This window comes from Oryzias latipes, chromosome 4 (genome assembly GCF_053564925.1).
Source record: "Oryzias latipes strain Hd-rR chromosome 4, Olatipes_Hd-rR_3.1".
In the NCBI taxonomy this organism is placed as follows: domain Eukaryota; kingdom Metazoa; phylum Chordata; class Actinopteri; order Beloniformes; family Adrianichthyidae; genus Oryzias; species Oryzias latipes.
The window spans coordinates 30,756,530-30,773,614 of record NC_136240.1 but is presented as its reverse complement, the minus strand read 5'-3'; the positions used below and the strand labels follow the sequence as shown (position 1 = coordinate 30,773,614).

The 17,085-nt window shown below is 37.4% G+C and overlaps 1 protein-coding gene across 4 annotated transcripts in view; it reads right to left on the bottom strand.

Moving 5' to 3' along the window:
• The window catches only part of lpp (LIM domain containing preferred translocation partner in lipoma), a 193,302-nt gene that overhangs the window by 163,923 nt on the left and 12,294 nt on the right, over positions 1-17,085 (bottom strand). Inside the window, exon 1 of one of the 4 annotated variants that reach the window (XM_078946281.1) lies at positions 2,608-2,759. The exons of the other annotated variants lie outside the window; for them this stretch is intronic. The gene's annotated coding sequence lies outside the window, so the exon portion shown is untranslated. Of the gene's footprint in view, positions 1-2,607; positions 2,760-17,085 lie in introns of those variants that run through there. 4 annotated transcript variants of the gene reach the window in all.

Genomic DNA, 17,085 nt, shown 5'->3' with positions numbered 1-17,085 from the left:
AAAAACAAAAACTGTATTCAAAAAAACACTTATAATAAATGAGATCAGCCTTATCTTATGAGCATCCCTTAATACAAAAGATTTCATTTGAGTTGTCAAAGCATTTCCGATTTCTTTAAATGTAAATTACATTACAATAAACGCGATGTTGTGATATACTTGTAGATGTTAGACAGAAGATTGTACTAAAAACTAGTACAGAAAAAAATGTACTTGATAATAAGGAGACCAGATATATTGAATATTTATAAGAACAAAATAAATTACAATAAAGTCTGAAAACAAATGAAAAGAACAGCAAAATGGTACAAATGCACATCCCATTTCAGGCATGGCAGACAAAAATTATGACCAGAGTTTTCCTTCTTTCTTACCTGTATTTTTATTTATTAAAAATGTCCATCCCATCCAGAATTACAAAAAAAAACTTGATTTATATTGCAAATACAAGTGCTAGTTTGAGATTTTATGACGATTTATTAAGATGGGCTAAATTGTACTATTGTAATTGTCCTAACATTTTGTTCTAAAATGATTCATTTCCACTTATCCTTATTCTTTCATCACTGTAATCTAGGTACATAAAAAATGTATAAAAACACAAACTGCTTAGAACTAGCAAAAATATTTATTTTTGATTGGGCTGTATGAGATTCAATTTTAAGTCATACTTTAGCTTTATTTTGCATATTTTTTTCATTTATGAATGCTTGTGAAGCTCCTTGTTTCTAGATTTTAACATTTTATTATAAAAGGTTTTGTTAAGTAAAAATGAACACATCATTTTACTATTTTAAGTGTTTTTTTTTTGTCTTAAGCTTAGTGTTCTTTTCCTATAGACTACCTCTTTTTGCAGTGGACTCCTTTGCCCATTTTATTAAAACATGTGTACTATCAGTGTTTAATACATTTTTTGTTATTGTACTGATCAGGACATCATGTCTAAACACACGTGCCAATACATGTCAATGCTCCTTTAACTCTCAAAGCTTCTTCGTTTCCAGTAAACCCTGATCCTGCCATCGCACAAGTTACACAGATCAATAGACTAAATAAATATGACGTTTAGATTTGAAATCTCTGACATAACAGCTTTTGTTAAACAATACCGCCAGCTTCTAAAGCCATCAGGCATCTATGAAGAAATACAAGAATCCTAATGACTTTTAGGGGGAAAACAAACAGAGCAGGAATCACTCCTCACACTATTTGATCTCATCTTTTGCTCCATCTATGCATTTTTAATAAACATTTTCACCCCCACATTGAACTGCAACTCCCTTTGTTCTTTAAAGATTCATTACTGTTTCTGTCAAAAGTCCCCTTTTTTAAATTAAACAGAAACATTTTAAGACATAAACCAAATGCTGTTGTTTACACTGAAATCATAGAGCAATTTTGTAAAAAAAGAAAAACATTATACACATAAATGATCAGAGTCAATTTGATTTAAGGTGAAGTTTTTGAAGACTATTACACTTTTGTTCTTTGATCTGAGTTTATACTCTGAGGATAAAGTCCTCTTTTGTCTCGTTCAGGTATGATCTGCAGACGTGCTTCATGTTCAAAGTTTGACAGAGATTTAACAGCTATCAAACAGACAAAACATGAAACCTCCTTTTTCTCGGTGAAATCACGGTGAGAAAGCAAGCGCGGCCCGCTTTCAGTCGCAAGCATGCAACCACCGGCGCGCCACACTAACCTGCTGTTCCAACACTTTATTCATCTACCGTTTCAACATCTGCCTTGCCAAATAGCATCGTGACAATCCCACTAAATTATTAAACCAACATCCATGAAAATAGCTTCATGTTGTTTGTGTGCTGAAGTCACACGCAGCATTCCTAAAAGACTCCGTCTGCACAGCTCTGAGGATGGAAATGCAGCCTGAAGATCCTTTGAAACCGCTGCATAAAACCAGGCAATTTCATTCAATGCCAGTTCCATTATGATAACTCAGGATAAAGTCTTTTTAGTCGCCTAGGCCACGGGGAAAAAGACAATGAGCTAAATACTCAAATTATCAAAGCTATTAAATGTTCAGATAGAGTAATTTGCTATCAAACACAATTGATCATCCAAGAATATTAGACCATTAACACAATTCTAAAGAAGTGCAATCTGTCAAAGAAATGTAATTTAGGTCATGAAAAGGTCTTTTTTTTCCTTCACTTTTTGATGAACTGAACTGAAAGAGACTAAAATCAAGTGCTCTTTCTTCTTGTTGCGTTCTGGATGATTCTGCTGCTCATGGAGACCGAATGTGAGGATTGGCGACTCAACGTTTGACTTTGACTGTTAGCAGTAAAAAAAAAAAAAAAAAACTGTTCTTCTTGCACTGATCCTAGAGATTCCGGTTCCTTTTGTACGTGAGCTTAACGCTCCTACATCCACTGTTCGCATTACCCAAAAAAAAAAAGAAATGGTGAGAAACACTTACTTTTTTATGAAAACTGTTTATTTAGTTTAAAAGTCACAAGCTAAAAATTACCCCGAAAAAGCCTGTTAGCTCAACTCTTTAAAAGACTAACATTTTATAATGTGATTATTTTACTTGGAAAAGCATCAATGTAAAGTTTAAATAAAGATAGAGTATCATGAGCCCACCTTTTGGTTCCTGCTTGCCTTGCAGCAGCATTAAAACTATTCCATCACGACTTTTGTGAAGACATTTTGAGATCCAACAAAGTGATCTGGTATCGGATCAAAATTTTGAACAGATATCTCAAAAGGTAAATGGAACCGTCTACAGTGGTGTCGCACACGCACACTAAGGTTTCTGGACTCCACACACTTCCGTGTTTTTGTAGAACTGTCACAAAGTGGACTACATGTTCAGACAAAAAGCACAACGTTGATCCTGTTGTAGTTTAGTGCTGGTGAGTCCACAGAAATGTGCCTGGAGTCAGACACAAACCGTCATCGTCACATGAAGCTTCAGGAAAACGTCTTCACAGCGATTCTCTCAGGCTTCAAAATAAAAGACCTAAACCATAAAAAAAACTTCATGTTCATTTTTTATTCAGTGTCGACTGTATTTGTGTGCATTTTGGCAAAGTAACATTTTGATTCAGACACGTTTCAGTTCAGACACATGATTCAGCACATACTCAAAAAGCATGAAAGCAGAGGTATTGTCTGGCTCACAGATGCTGGGCTGGACTAAAGTGGAAATTTTTATCTCCTGCTAAAGACACAGACGATGATCCTCCCTCGCTTTCAAGTGAAGGAATATTCCAACACACGCCCTGGAATTTTCCACAGTCCACTTTTGTTATTCCTCACCTGCCCACAGGTTGCCTCCACTGAGTTTTCCCTCAGCCAGTTTTATGCAGCCTCACTGCAGCAGCGGTCCGGGCGTTTGCACGCCTAGTTCGTTCACTGGTTTACCTTTTAGACCATCTGATATAACACACTTGCTCGTTCACTGCAGATGGCAAGCCTGAATGCTGATGATAAACATACAGCAGCCAGGTACCAGTGGACCAGTCCCAGATTCAGACCCTCACCCAGGCTTGACTTCCAGGACAGTTTGGAGTAAGCGTGCGCTCTCTTGGCAGATGGTTTTATCATTTAAAGTCATCTACAGTCTTCTGTCATTTTCCATGATTCTGCAGACACCTATAAATATGATTCAGAAAGAGCATGGAGGAAATGAACATGTCACATGTAAATATGTCACATGCTTTTAAAGCCACCCTCAAAACTAAGTGTATTCACTCATTTGTGAACTAATTTGATTGATGCACTCCTGCAACTTTTATCAAGTAACAACTTGTTTATAATTTCCTGGTTTTAGTGAGCAAATTTTGCACCTTTTTTTTATGAGTTATTTGAATTTTGTCATGGCAAATTGTTGGTTTGGTGTATGAGTGTTGCACGGCCCAAAGGGCCCTTTTTAAATTTCGACGTACCAGACAACAAAGAACTATCCGTTTCTATCCATCTGATGCTAACAACGAGCTATAGAGCTCTCAAAAGATGTTTAAATTGCAACAAAACCAACCTTAATAAATTAAAACCTCTTGGAAAGCTTTTTCATTATCCCTTTGTATAATTTCTTTTTAGCAAAGTGCGTGTGGCCCCTTCAGAGATGGGGCAGAGTTTTCCCCCAGGCTGGGGCAGAACATCCTAACTGGGGCAGCATGACCAAACATCTATATTAGTTCCTGAGCACTTTGCATCATGCTGCTGTTGCCCTTTATGACTTTGTCGTGTTTACTTTGTGGTTGTGTGACTCCTCTACACAAAAGTTGGCCCAAACAGGAAATGCTCCATAAAATGCAGAGATGATGCCTTCAGAGTAGTAACTGCCTGAGCAGGACAAGAGCAGCAAGCCATGACCCCCCCGTCTGGCCTCCTCAGATAATTGCTGGCTCTTCAATCCTGTTTTATTTATACACGTCCAACAGAAATGAGTGAAAGCTGGCAGACCACAAACAAAGATAGGAGACAAGGCCTCTGTTGAGCTTCCTGTTAAACAGAATTATCCATAAAGCAGCCGACTGCTCTGCAGCTGAGCTGATGTCTGAAAACACTTCAAAACATAAAAACGTTCATTTTTTAAAAATGTAACAAGCAAATGAAATATCTACCAAACTATGACTTCTCTTAATGTACTAATGAATTTAGAATTAATCCCAAAAATGATTGACATGTTTTAAATCAGTGTTTTTCAACCAGTGTGCCGCGGCACACTAGTGTGCCGTGGGAGATGGTCAAGTGCGCCGTGGGAAATTGCCCTCATTCACTGATCTAAAAACATTTTCCATCTCCAGGATTTCAGCTCTCTGTTCATTCAAACAGGCCATGATAAAACACTGAGTAGTTAGGAATATAAAAGATCTTAAAATTACTTTTTCTTTGTGTTTATTTAATTCTATCAAAGACATTTTGATAAGAATCACGGTTCCGCGATTTAGCTGCAGCTATAACTGTGTAAGGAAAAGTCCCGCCCCTTCAACTGTCTCCACCAATCATTCTTGAAGGCTTAATCACATGTCATCAGTCTGACCAATCAGAAGTGCTTAAAGTCTTCTTTAAGTTCTTAATTGTGCTGATAAAGTCGCTCAGTTCAAACAAAAATACCAGCTAAAGCTCGTCTTTAGCTGTTTTTTTTTTTTTTTGGATGCTGGTGTGCCGCGGGATTTTTGTCAGGGTTAAAGTGTGCCGTGGCTCAAAAAAGGTTGAAAAACACTGTTTTAAATCATGCACAAATTAGAAATTTTTTCGAGTTTATTAGTGTAGTTTTATGTAACCTCAGAAAAAAAAGTACATCATTGATGAAACTCCTTATTTGACAATGATTCATTTTAAAATAAAGCAAACTTTTTCAGGTTTGTGCAGGAGCAACAGTTCTACAATTATAGCGGCATGCCAAACAGATTTCACACCAAAAGACCTACCGGTACATTATATCCAGGTTAAAAAGTTAGATTTTAACTTGGGGGATAAAAAATGTCCACTGAGGTTTATATTAGTTTTTTTTCATCTCAATTCAATATCAACACTTAAAAAACGGTTTTATTTATCTTCAATTTAAAACTATTATTTCAGTTTAGTTTTTAGCTAAATGTGGCTGTTGGTCACTTAGTCTTGAATCCGGTTTAGTTTATTTTATTATTCCTAATATTTAATCTATACATCTGTTTTTATCCAAAGTTCAAACTTTAATTCATCATTTAACACAGACATTCTTAGAAAACAGCTGTTTTCCATTAGAAAGATCATTTAAACTAAACACTTTTCTCTGCCAATTAATAAAATCACTTGCTTTCATAAGAATAAGATGATTTCTTCTTCTATCAAATGACTCAGTATTTTAAAACTTTTCAATCGGATAACGTGAAATGAGTACTTATTTCACTGGAAAAAAAAAAATCGGAAAACTGGATATATTTCACAAAACATAAATTACCACGGGTCATAAATTCACACACGTTAAATTCACACACATGATAAATTCACACACACGATACATTCACACATATGGTTAATTCACACACATTTTATAATCCAGCACATAGTAAATTCACAGTCCTGATAAATTCCTATGCATCATAAATCACACACATGACAAATTCATAAACATGGTGAATTCACACACATGGTAAATTTACATACATGATACATTCACACACATGGTAAATTCAAACATGATAAATCCACACACATGATAAATCCAGACATACGATACATTCACACACATGGTAAATTCACACACATTTTATTATCCCGCGCATAGTAAATTCACACTCCTGATAAGTTCCTACGCATCATAAATTACATACATGATAAATTCACACACATGGTGAATTCACAGACATGGTAAATTTACATACATGATAAATTCACACATATGATAAATACACACATGGTGAATTCACACACATGATAAATTTACATACATGATAAATTCACCCACATGGTGAATTCACACACATGGTGAATTCACACACATGATAAATTTACACATATGGTAAATTCACACATGATAAATTCACGCAGATATAAATTCACACAGATGATATATTCACACACATGATAAATCCACACACATGGTAAATTCACACACATGATAAATTCCCACGCATCAAAAATTCACACTCTTGATAAATTTCTACACGTCATAAATTCACACACATGGTAAAATCCCACACATGGCAAATCACACACATGCCTGCAGACAACTTTCACAATTTTCTCTGTTTCGTGGTTTGAGAGTTTTTATCAATCATCAACTGCCTTTTGTGTTCCAACACAGCGTTACAGGGAGAACAAAACAGTTTAGCTCAACTTTTACAAAGAATATTTGTAAACGGTCGTAACAGACTGTCCCATGTTTGCTTTAGTTGTGTAATATAGTCACAGCAATGCAGTAAGAGACACTGTTGAGCCTGACTCCAGAAAGAGTCAACTGCACTATTCAGTAAAATCTTTATCTGTGATCGTTGGTGGGAACTAAGAGACTTTATGAGCCATGTTGGAACAAAGAAGTGGGAACATGAAGCACATTTAAATGGTTGGACTCTGACCAGTCTAACCGTTGGACTGATTACATAAATGTTTGAGTCACTAAATTTGATTGGCTGGAATGGTTTTACGGAAGGAACTTTATCAAAATGACAGCTTTAAAACAAAGTTATGGCAAAGTTGTGGTAAATGGACAAAGTGGCTGAAACGAGAAAAAGCCGCTAGAATTGTTGAAAATGCATCATCGCAAAATCCTGGAAGGACACAAAGAAGAGCAGTGAGAAACAAATTTCTGACTTTTGAAAGATAAAAATAGAGATACCCAAGCAACTAATGGTCAACTAATGAAACTTGAAATCGCAAATTATCGCACGATTTTCTGCATTGAATAACATTGCAGAATGCAAAAGTTTAGAGTGAATTTAAACATATTTGATTGCAAAATGTATGCTTGGAAAATAGTTTGCTTAGAGGAAAAAAAGACCAAATAATATTGTTTGCTTCAATATCCGAACTGCAATGATAAAAAATTGTCATCGTCTAAGCAACAAAATGTTAACATTTATGAATCACTTGTGTTTATTCAACAACTGGAACCAACTAACTAGAACTTGTATCATGGAGCAGCAGAAACAGCCGTGTTCAGTAATAACAGAGAGATAATAGAGCGAGGAAAAAAAGATTGATAGATAAATACCAAGATTTTTTGTAACATAGAACTGCAAAAACCAGGTGTTTACAAGAGAGACCACCATGACAGTTACAACAGACTTTTGTCGTTAAAATACCAAAGCCTAACTGACTTCAGGACTTTGTGGATTAAAAAGCAGTCAATATTTCACTAAAAAGTTTGGTTTCTTTACATAAAACACATCACTTCCTTTTTATAGTCATAGGTATGCGATGGCGCCGACTTGCAAGTTGCAAACTATCCTGTTGAACAGAAATGATAAAACCTCAAATGCCACAGAAAAATGATCCAGTCCACCTTTAGGTGCTCAACACTTAGATCCAGTATTCAAAGGCAGTGACTGAAAGACTTTTATATTCAATTTTAAGATTAAAATAAAAGTACAGTGGTCCTCTGCTACATGTTTTAGTGCAATTTTACATGTTTTTTTGTTTTGTTTTTTAAAGCTCATTATGTTCTGCGTTCTGATTGGCTGTAGACCAGTGTCAAACAAATCCCCGTGCTGTGTCTTCAGTACAGTTTGCAAAGATGGGCTCTGTCCGAATTCCCACCCTAACCCCCAACTACTAAAAAACCATATAGTGCTGGACTATGTAGTGCCCTGAATTTTAAAAGCAATTCGGGCACCGTGCTCACTACTTTTTTTCTTTTTAAAAAGGGGATATGACGTCATCGATTTCACAAAGTCATAATCTAATTAATATGAGCGTTTTGCAACAATTATTTATGAGTCCACTGTCTTCTGAAGATAAAAACGTTGATGGTTTATGAAAAAAATACATTTAAATACATTTTTTGGGCAAAAAGTGTTCTGACGCAATGCATTGTGGTCTACATTTGTTTGATCTAATGAGCATGGATGCACACAGATTTTTTGCAGAGCATTCTAAGAAATTTCCAGGGCACTCGATTTTGGAATTGTAGATTAGGACAGTACTACAAAATGGTGAAGGCGCTTTAGTGCACTATATAGTGCACTATATAGTGAGTAGTGAAGGAATTTGGACACAACCATGGTCTTTGGTTTCTTTTAAAACTGGACTAAGTTTTCTATGACGGTTTAAACAGAAAAGTATGAAAATGTTCAAGGCTGTTTGAGAAAAGTGTATAAAGTGACTAGTGTGGGGGTTTTACCATCTTAAAACATCTACAATAACTAAAAAAAACAAACTGACTACTTTGCAAGAATCATCCGATGTATTTTCAGAGCATAATTCTTGCAGTAAACTAGTGCGTTAAAATAATTATCGGCATTTATTCAGTAACTTAACGTGTCAATGTGCCCAGCTAAAAAAATAAAATAAATATTTTATTTTGGTCTGCAGATAAAAACTCATGTTAGCTTTAAACTAGTCAAAAACATTCAAATAGATATCTTGAAAATTCAAAAAGAAACATTTTCCCAACCCTGGTCCTGAAAATGAACCACTCTGCTTATTTTCCAAGAAAGGTTGTACTGCTTTCTGTTGATTACCTGGATCAGGTGTAATTTGTCAATCAGAATCTGGAACCCCTGATCTGAGTAATCAGGGCAGGGATAGCTACAAAACAAGCCAAGTTGCCAATTGAGTCTTAAGTGTCATCATCATCATTTAAAAAATGTGGTCATACTACAAGGAAATATCTGCTGTCAGTTTATTTATCAAATGCTAAACAGTTTTCAGTCAAAACAGTCTAAAAGAAGATCTGTATTCATGTCAACATGGTAGGACCAGGCCGAGAAGTCAGATCTACAGACAGAAGTCAATCAGTTCATTTCCTGAAAAATGACCCCTCGCACACACACACACACACAGACACACACAACCACACTACATGTGTAGATCTAATGTTTTTGTTTTCTGTTAATGCAGAGCTTCTACAACAATTGAAAGTTGGGCCTACGGAGGGATTTCAGGGATTAGAGGATGTGTCTGACATTCTGAATTTGACTGAGTGACCTCAAACCTGACATGTGAGGTCGGTCTCACAGATCAGCTTAAAGCTACGAGCCTTCGGCCCGAAAAAGCATGCAGGCAGCTCAGATAACAGGGCGGCCATATTTGGTGCAAAGCGTATGAGTCAAAGCCCAGAGTGGCTGCACAGTATGATCCACAATGCACGCAACAATACGCATAATTAGATAATCCATTAACAAAGCAGATTCTGAGGCGGCCCACTAAGACCCGGAGCACAACCCTTAACCTCCCAAGTATTATATCTGATAGGAAAACAGTGAAAGTACATGCAAGTGCTGACAGACAAAGAGGCTTTTCTCTGGATGTTGTGACAGACCGACAGCATGTGGATGTCCCCTCCACCTCCTCCATTATGCCTGTAACAGCATCAGCCGCGCTTTAGACCCCATGCATGAGTGCTCTCATCAGCACCATGAATAAATGGTTTCCATCTAGTTAAGCCTCGCTTTTTTATCTTTGCGTTTCCTGCTTGGAATGCAACATAAGTTAATCAGCATGTGCAACTGATTTACATTGTGGGGAACACCAAACAGGATGAAGAATTCACATTAAGATCAATTTTTCTGACAAACAACACAGCACAAAAAAAACCTTGTCTGCTTTGACTATGTACTGCTTGTGTTTTCTTATTGCTGCTGATCTGAAAAGAAACATTAGAAAAACGTAAAAAATACACATTAATATATACATTGATGTTAGGAGTCAATCAGGACTATCAAACTATTGGTTTGTACAGCTCCAGTCATTATCACTTCTGCTTTTCCTAAATCCCACCATCATATTAGCAAGGAAAAGTCAATCTCAGCCCGTAAGGACATCTCTTCCATACGCTGGATTTAATTCCCTCAAATCCTTCCTGATTTAAGTATAGGATAGGAAAGACAACAAATAAACTCTGGAATCTCAGGAGTTTTCAGTTTAAGCCGAGGAACAAACCAGTTCTAGTTTGAAGGCCTCTACGGGGGCTTTCTACCAGCCTTCTATAGAAAATATCAAGTCGAAAGGTGAAACATTGACTTTTTGAGCGGTGGTCTGGGTTCTGCCTTGTTGTTGGTCCAGCAGAAGACAGCGGTCAGTGTTTGTTTTGCCCGCTTTGCTACAATGAGCCCACCCACATGAAAGTGGTACTCAAGTGCAGTGGAAAATCGAGCAAGACCAATCGGAATAACGGCAAGTTGAGTCGTAATGACAAATGGAAAGGCAGCTTTACAAATTATAAGGAAGAGCTAATCCTCCATTGTTTTTAAAAAAGTCTGAGTAAAGCTTTTTGATCGGGGACAAGAATTTTTCTATTTTTTTTCTTGTGGTTAAAAGAAAAAGCTGTTTTTCTAAGGTAATTCCACCAAAATATGGATGGATTTAGATTATATATGTGTGTGACAGTGTGTTGTGCTAAACTATTGATCTGCTGACCCCATGCAGATTAAGAACCAAAAACTTGTTGACATAATTACGTTTTTTTACTTTTAAACTCTTCATTTTCCACCTTCTACACCAGAACCTCACAGCCAAACATCTTCAAACTCTGTTGTTTCATACGCTTCCTCAGAACGGGGGAGTCCCATTTCAAATATGGCCTAAACTTCTTTTTACTTTTATTCTTTAAATCCCACATGAACAAAGGACGGCTCGAATCAGAAGGTAACTTGATGGATTTCTCTGACATTACAGAAAAGAGGACACATGGGTATCCAGTAACTTGTGTCGCTTCTGTTTGGAAAAGTTCCCAGTAAATCACAGACACCGTCGGTTGTAGCTGTGACATTCACACAAGTGCAGAGGGTCTCTGTTTGAGGTAATGTGAAGACTGTCTCAGGTGAAACACTGCCACAGCAGAGACAGGGACTTCTGGCCTGCGCAATGATTTGGGTCAGTAAGTAATTGCATTGTTGGACCACAGGGGACTTGTTGGCAATTAATCCCATCAATGAGCTGTGAGAAATATGCACAGGAGACTGATAACTGCAGGTCTGTTAACACAGCTCTTTCGAAGAGTGATGGGTTAGAATTTCAACTGCTGACACTGCAGCTATGGCTGCAATAAAACATCACATTTATGCTACACCTGCTGAGCAGCTGCATCAGAACTGTCAAGCCATCTTCAAAGTCCCTCTCCAATCATCTTTTGATCTATTGTAAAAGCATTCCCAGGCTCTTTTAATTATGCTTATGCTGTTTTTAGGCAAAATCAAAAAAGCTTTATGGTTTTCTAGGATAAAGTTTCTGCAGAGCAGCAGGAGTTCATCAGAAATTCACCTGAGTTATGGGCAGGACTGTTGGCTTTTCCCATTATGTTTACACACTCTCCCACTAGCTTACAGCCCATCACGTTCAGAAACTAACATTAATGGTGCAACAAAAATGGTGCGCAATGTTGGAGCTGTCCAGCCTTACGGTTTTGATCCAGAGTCCAGCTCAGATGAGGAAAACAAAGACGAACATGGTTCTATTTGTCTGCAAGTGGATGCATCAGAATGGAGCGGAGCAGGGAGCTTGTGGCCCACCCAGCATATTTTCAGTTACAACCTTTTTCAAACTGCAGCTTTTTGTCTGCCTCCGATTCACAACTATTTGAATAAAGAAATATTCAGAAATGTAGTTTTAATCTTAAATTTGTTTACATATGTCCTCCACCATGAGAAAAATGCTACAAAAACATGTTAAAAACACCAAAAACAGAATTTTTTTTGGTTCATGGTTCTTTAAACCCTTTACTCAAATTAATTTACTCAAATTTTAGTCTGCTTTCTCAAAACATTTGTGCCCATAAACTTGGCTAAAATAAAATTTTTTTTCATCTTCACCTACTTTCTGAATGTCAATTCTGCTAACAGCCCCCTGACTCATGGGGAGGAACTTTACAACCACAATTCCCCACTTCTGATGAGTCTTAGGGGCTGAAGGCGGGGCTAAGACGGATGTAACAGAGAATCGGGCAATTTTTCAAAATAAAACATCTTTGAGATGACGAAATAAATTTACATTCAGACCAACACATTGGGGTTTTTTGTACATTTAAACCTGAGTTAATTTACAGGTCCCGATTTCCTCGCAGGAGCTACGTTTTAAAAATAACCTGCAACAGAAATGCACAAAGTACAATTACAGATGTATGAGTTTGTAAATCCCTCACTACACATTTCATACACTCTTCTCAAACAGAAATGAACATTTTCACTTTTCTGTTCTGTTTAAACTATTAAGGTTCAAACCTTCATTGTAAAAAACATCCAGAAAACAAAGATCTGATCGCAATCTAATATTTATGTAAATGTGGGAAACTCAACACATTTTGTACAGGGGAAATGGCACGGAGGAGAATTTGATAAAGTCAACAGCCAATCAGGACACAGAGCACAGTGTGCTGTAAAGCAGAACAAAAAAAACATGCGCAGTTGTACTGAAAAACATTAGCCAAACAGGAGGAGTGAAAAGGATGAACCACCATATAGCAAAAGACCCCTATACATAAAAATGGAGATCCAAATTCCTGTTTCAGGGGTTGTGTGTTTGTTTGATCTGCAGCAGAGTTCCGGTAACCTGTAACACACATCAACTGAAGCAGACTGAGGAGATGAATTCTGTTGCTTCCACTTAAGTCCCACCTTCAAGATTCCCTAATTCAAACTCTTAGATTCATAACTAATATTATAAAGGGTGCCATTCAAATGCAAAGCTCTTCTTCCTTTTGTCACCCTGCTGTGATGTTTTCCAGTTTCTCTCTTTTGGCACGTCATTAATAGCTCAGTATTTTTCCAACAACATGCTTCAGTAATTTGACGGCCTTCCGAAGCTGCATCTGTCACTGCATGCCAAGCAAGTGTATCAGTCATTCTGCGAACATTAGCTGCGAGCTTCTGTCTAATCTGTGATTAATCAGTGAGTGACATCTCATCTGAAGTGATAGAAGCACTGAGAAAATGCCACTTTTGGCACCCAATCACTTCACTGAATGGAACTGTTACCACTTCGACAATGTTAGGGATTAGTGCTCGACAAACAGTGAGGACAGAACAACAATAACATCTACGAGTGAACGAGGATGGGACGAAAAAAAGCAAAGTTTTTTATGATTTCCGGGATTTTAGAGCTATGTCAATAAAAAAATGAAAATGGCTTAAATGATGTGTACGTCCTGGAGGTGTTCATGAAGTAGAGGTAGTCTGCTTCCAAACAGAAGCCGTCTTCGGATTCAGAAGATAAGAAATAAAGTAGAATATTTGAGGAAATAGCGGTTCTTTGAGACAGAGGCTGGGTCCTCGGCCTGGAAATCTACAGCAGAAGTGAAATACGAACCTATGACTGCATAGATTACCACCAAACTCTTCCTTTTTCCCTATCATTTAAATGTCATGGCAAACAGAGACTGTTTTTTTTTTTCAAAATGAAATATAACCCCAATGCTTCATAAAGGTGCAGTTGTTTGAGTTTATTTCATTCAGTGGCATCCTATGACTGAGACTCAACACTGACCGTCCAGCATTAAGCTCAGCTGCAAGAATAGAAACAAGAATAAAAATGTAATTACGTATTATGCAAACTTTGTTTTTTTTCCGCAACAGCATAAAATGATTCTTCTGTCATAACATTAACTGTTCGGAAATTAGTTGAGTGCGTTTAAAAAAGAACAAAAAAAAGAGCCTTTTGAAGAACGACTTTCAAAGCACCGACTGAAAGAATGATTTATGTTTAGGCATAATGAAGACTACCAGCACGCAGCTAAATCAGCGGTCAAATGAGGACCCAGCATAAATAATGTTTCTAAGATTGTTTATTGACTCCACCTGTTCAGCAGTACAAGAAAAACAGCTTTTACTCAGAGAAAAATCCTGAGCAGACATTAAGTTCCTCTAAACACTTCAACATATGGTTCAGAATAATAGCTGCCAAGACCGAGTCATTACTTATGAGGTAAACAAGACCTTAGCACAAAAACAGAAAGTAATCAACCCCTTAAAGTGATTCTCCCAAATAAGAAAGATAATCTTCACCTTTGCCTGATTCTCCTCCACTCAGCTGGATCCTCCCTGTAATTGCTCCGTTAATCATCCCTTAATGTATTGACAAGATTAATTTGGAAGAGTTGCCTTAAAAAATGCACAATCTCCTGCAATCTGCCAGTGCCAGAGTCTTATAATGAAGGACAGGCAAAGTAGAGCCAGATTAGGATTGTTTAAGAGCATTGGAGGATCCGGCGGAGATTGATGCGGCGCCGATCAGAGCCCCCCCACTGATTCTCTAAGCAGACGACACGATAATCCCTAAACACCTGACAGTGACTCCCCAGAAACGCTTTACAGCAAAACCCCCAATCAACCACTATGACTTTAATTAACTCTCCAGGTTGTAATTAGTAAACAGATTAGGAACTCAAGGTATTTGAAAGTGTGTTTGTGTTCAGGAACGAGAGGACCAGGAGTTTCGTCAGCTTTGGCAACAGACTCCAAAAAAAGAAAAAACTTTAGTGTTTTTACAGACAAGCCTCATCCAGTCCTGTTTCCTTTAAGCACATCCGTCACTGTTTGATAAACATCTGTCATACTACATTAAGGACAAGTACACATATAAGATAAAGTTAAACAGAACATGACAGTAACCAAAGCAACGCGAAGAACAACCTTCAAGAGAGCAAAGCCGCTCTAACCAGCCAAAACAACGCCAAACAAGCTCTCAAGACAGACAAATATTTTACTTAACTTTACTTAAGAACTACATTCATCTGTAATGTTTTTATATTTACACATTTTAACAAATAGATTTAATATCAAGCATTATTACAGCTTGCTGCAATTTGTTTTTGCCTCCTCATTTTAATTTAAGGCTGTGTCCCAATTCATTCACTACTCCCTAACCCCTAAAAGACTATAGTGCGGCACTATTTAGTGCCATGGATTTTAATGCAATTCCGACACATGCTCTACTAATTTCTTTTTAAGCGCCTAACATGACGTCACCCATTTGTCAAAGTGAAAACCTACTAAATAGAAACATTTTCCAAAGACTATCTATGAATCCACTGTGTCCTGATGAGGAAAACTTGGATGATTTATATAAAATAAATGTAAATACATTTGTGAAGATTTGTAATATGTTTATCTTCTACAATACTGCCAAGTTGCCAGTCCATCAGGAATGTGTACTTTTATTTTTGTGCCACTGGACTGCTTCTGGACTTTTTTTCTTCTAACGTAAATGTAGTGCTTTGTGGTTTATTTTCGTCAATCTAGTGAGCAGTGATGCACACTGGTTTTTCTCAAAGACTCCTGGGAAAATTTCCAGGGCACTGGTGTTTAGAATTGCAGATTCGGACTCCCATACAAACTGGCAAACGCCATTAGAAGGGGGTTACGTTATGTAGGCACTAACCAGGGAGTAGTGGGTGAATTCAGACACAGCCTAAATCTAGTCTCTTGTTGGAAAATCTTCTCTGCTTTTTTCAGACATTTGTTGCGATGCATCACTATAGAAACGGCCATCTAGTGTACTTGAGGGACAATCTTCCAGATAGGTTTTTCAATTCACTAACTTTCTGTCCAAAAAGTCTGAATTGAAAAGAACAGCAAAAGGGAATAAAAGATGAGGAAGTTTAGGCCATTTATTTATGGGAATGTCAGACTGCAGACACAGCTGGAGTGAGGTCTGAGACCTGCCAGACATGAATAGTCTGTGGGCAGATAAATTACAGCCAACTGATAAAGAGGACCGGTTCTGTGACCCATCTGAGACCTTAAGACCTTCAGTAGATGGTATATAGGGTCCCTTAACATAATGGACAATCCTGCATGTCCCCCCACACAATGAGCTTCTTCAGGTCTGCTGCATTACAGAATCATTCCAATCATCATCATAATCATTCTTACTTTGACTGGTCCAGACTGATGATATATCTACTGGAACTGGCATTGGAATTTAAAACAGTTAAGTGAATGTTAAGAAATGCCTCTGAGGTTGGTAACAGTGTCCTTTAACTGGTTGCTAGCGGCAATACTTTGCTCTGTGTGCAGCATCCCGGTCTGCAGGAAATGAACGTGAACGTCACTGAGGTGGTGCCATCACCCTCTGTGCTTTCACTGCTGTTCCCTCTGCAAAATCTCAGATCATAACACAAGCTCAGTCAACTCTTGTTTCTAGAAAAATATTTTAAATCTTAAATTAAAAGCGCTAGAGCAACCAGTTTGTCATTATTCTTGCCTCTGCCTCTCAGTCCTTCAAGCAGCCTTAAGGATTAAAGTAACTTGTTGCACTGAGAAAGTTTTAGAGATTGTGGCCATTTGCACTTTTCATTCAATCAGAGTCTCAGCATTTAAAGTCCTACTTGTTGTTTTTGGAGAATTATGCTTTAAAAATCCGCCATCATCAAAATTACATCACACATTAATAATAATAATAATAATCCATTTTATTTGAATCGCCTTTCAAGAAACCCAAGGACACTTTACAAAACAAAGGTTAAAAATGACATTA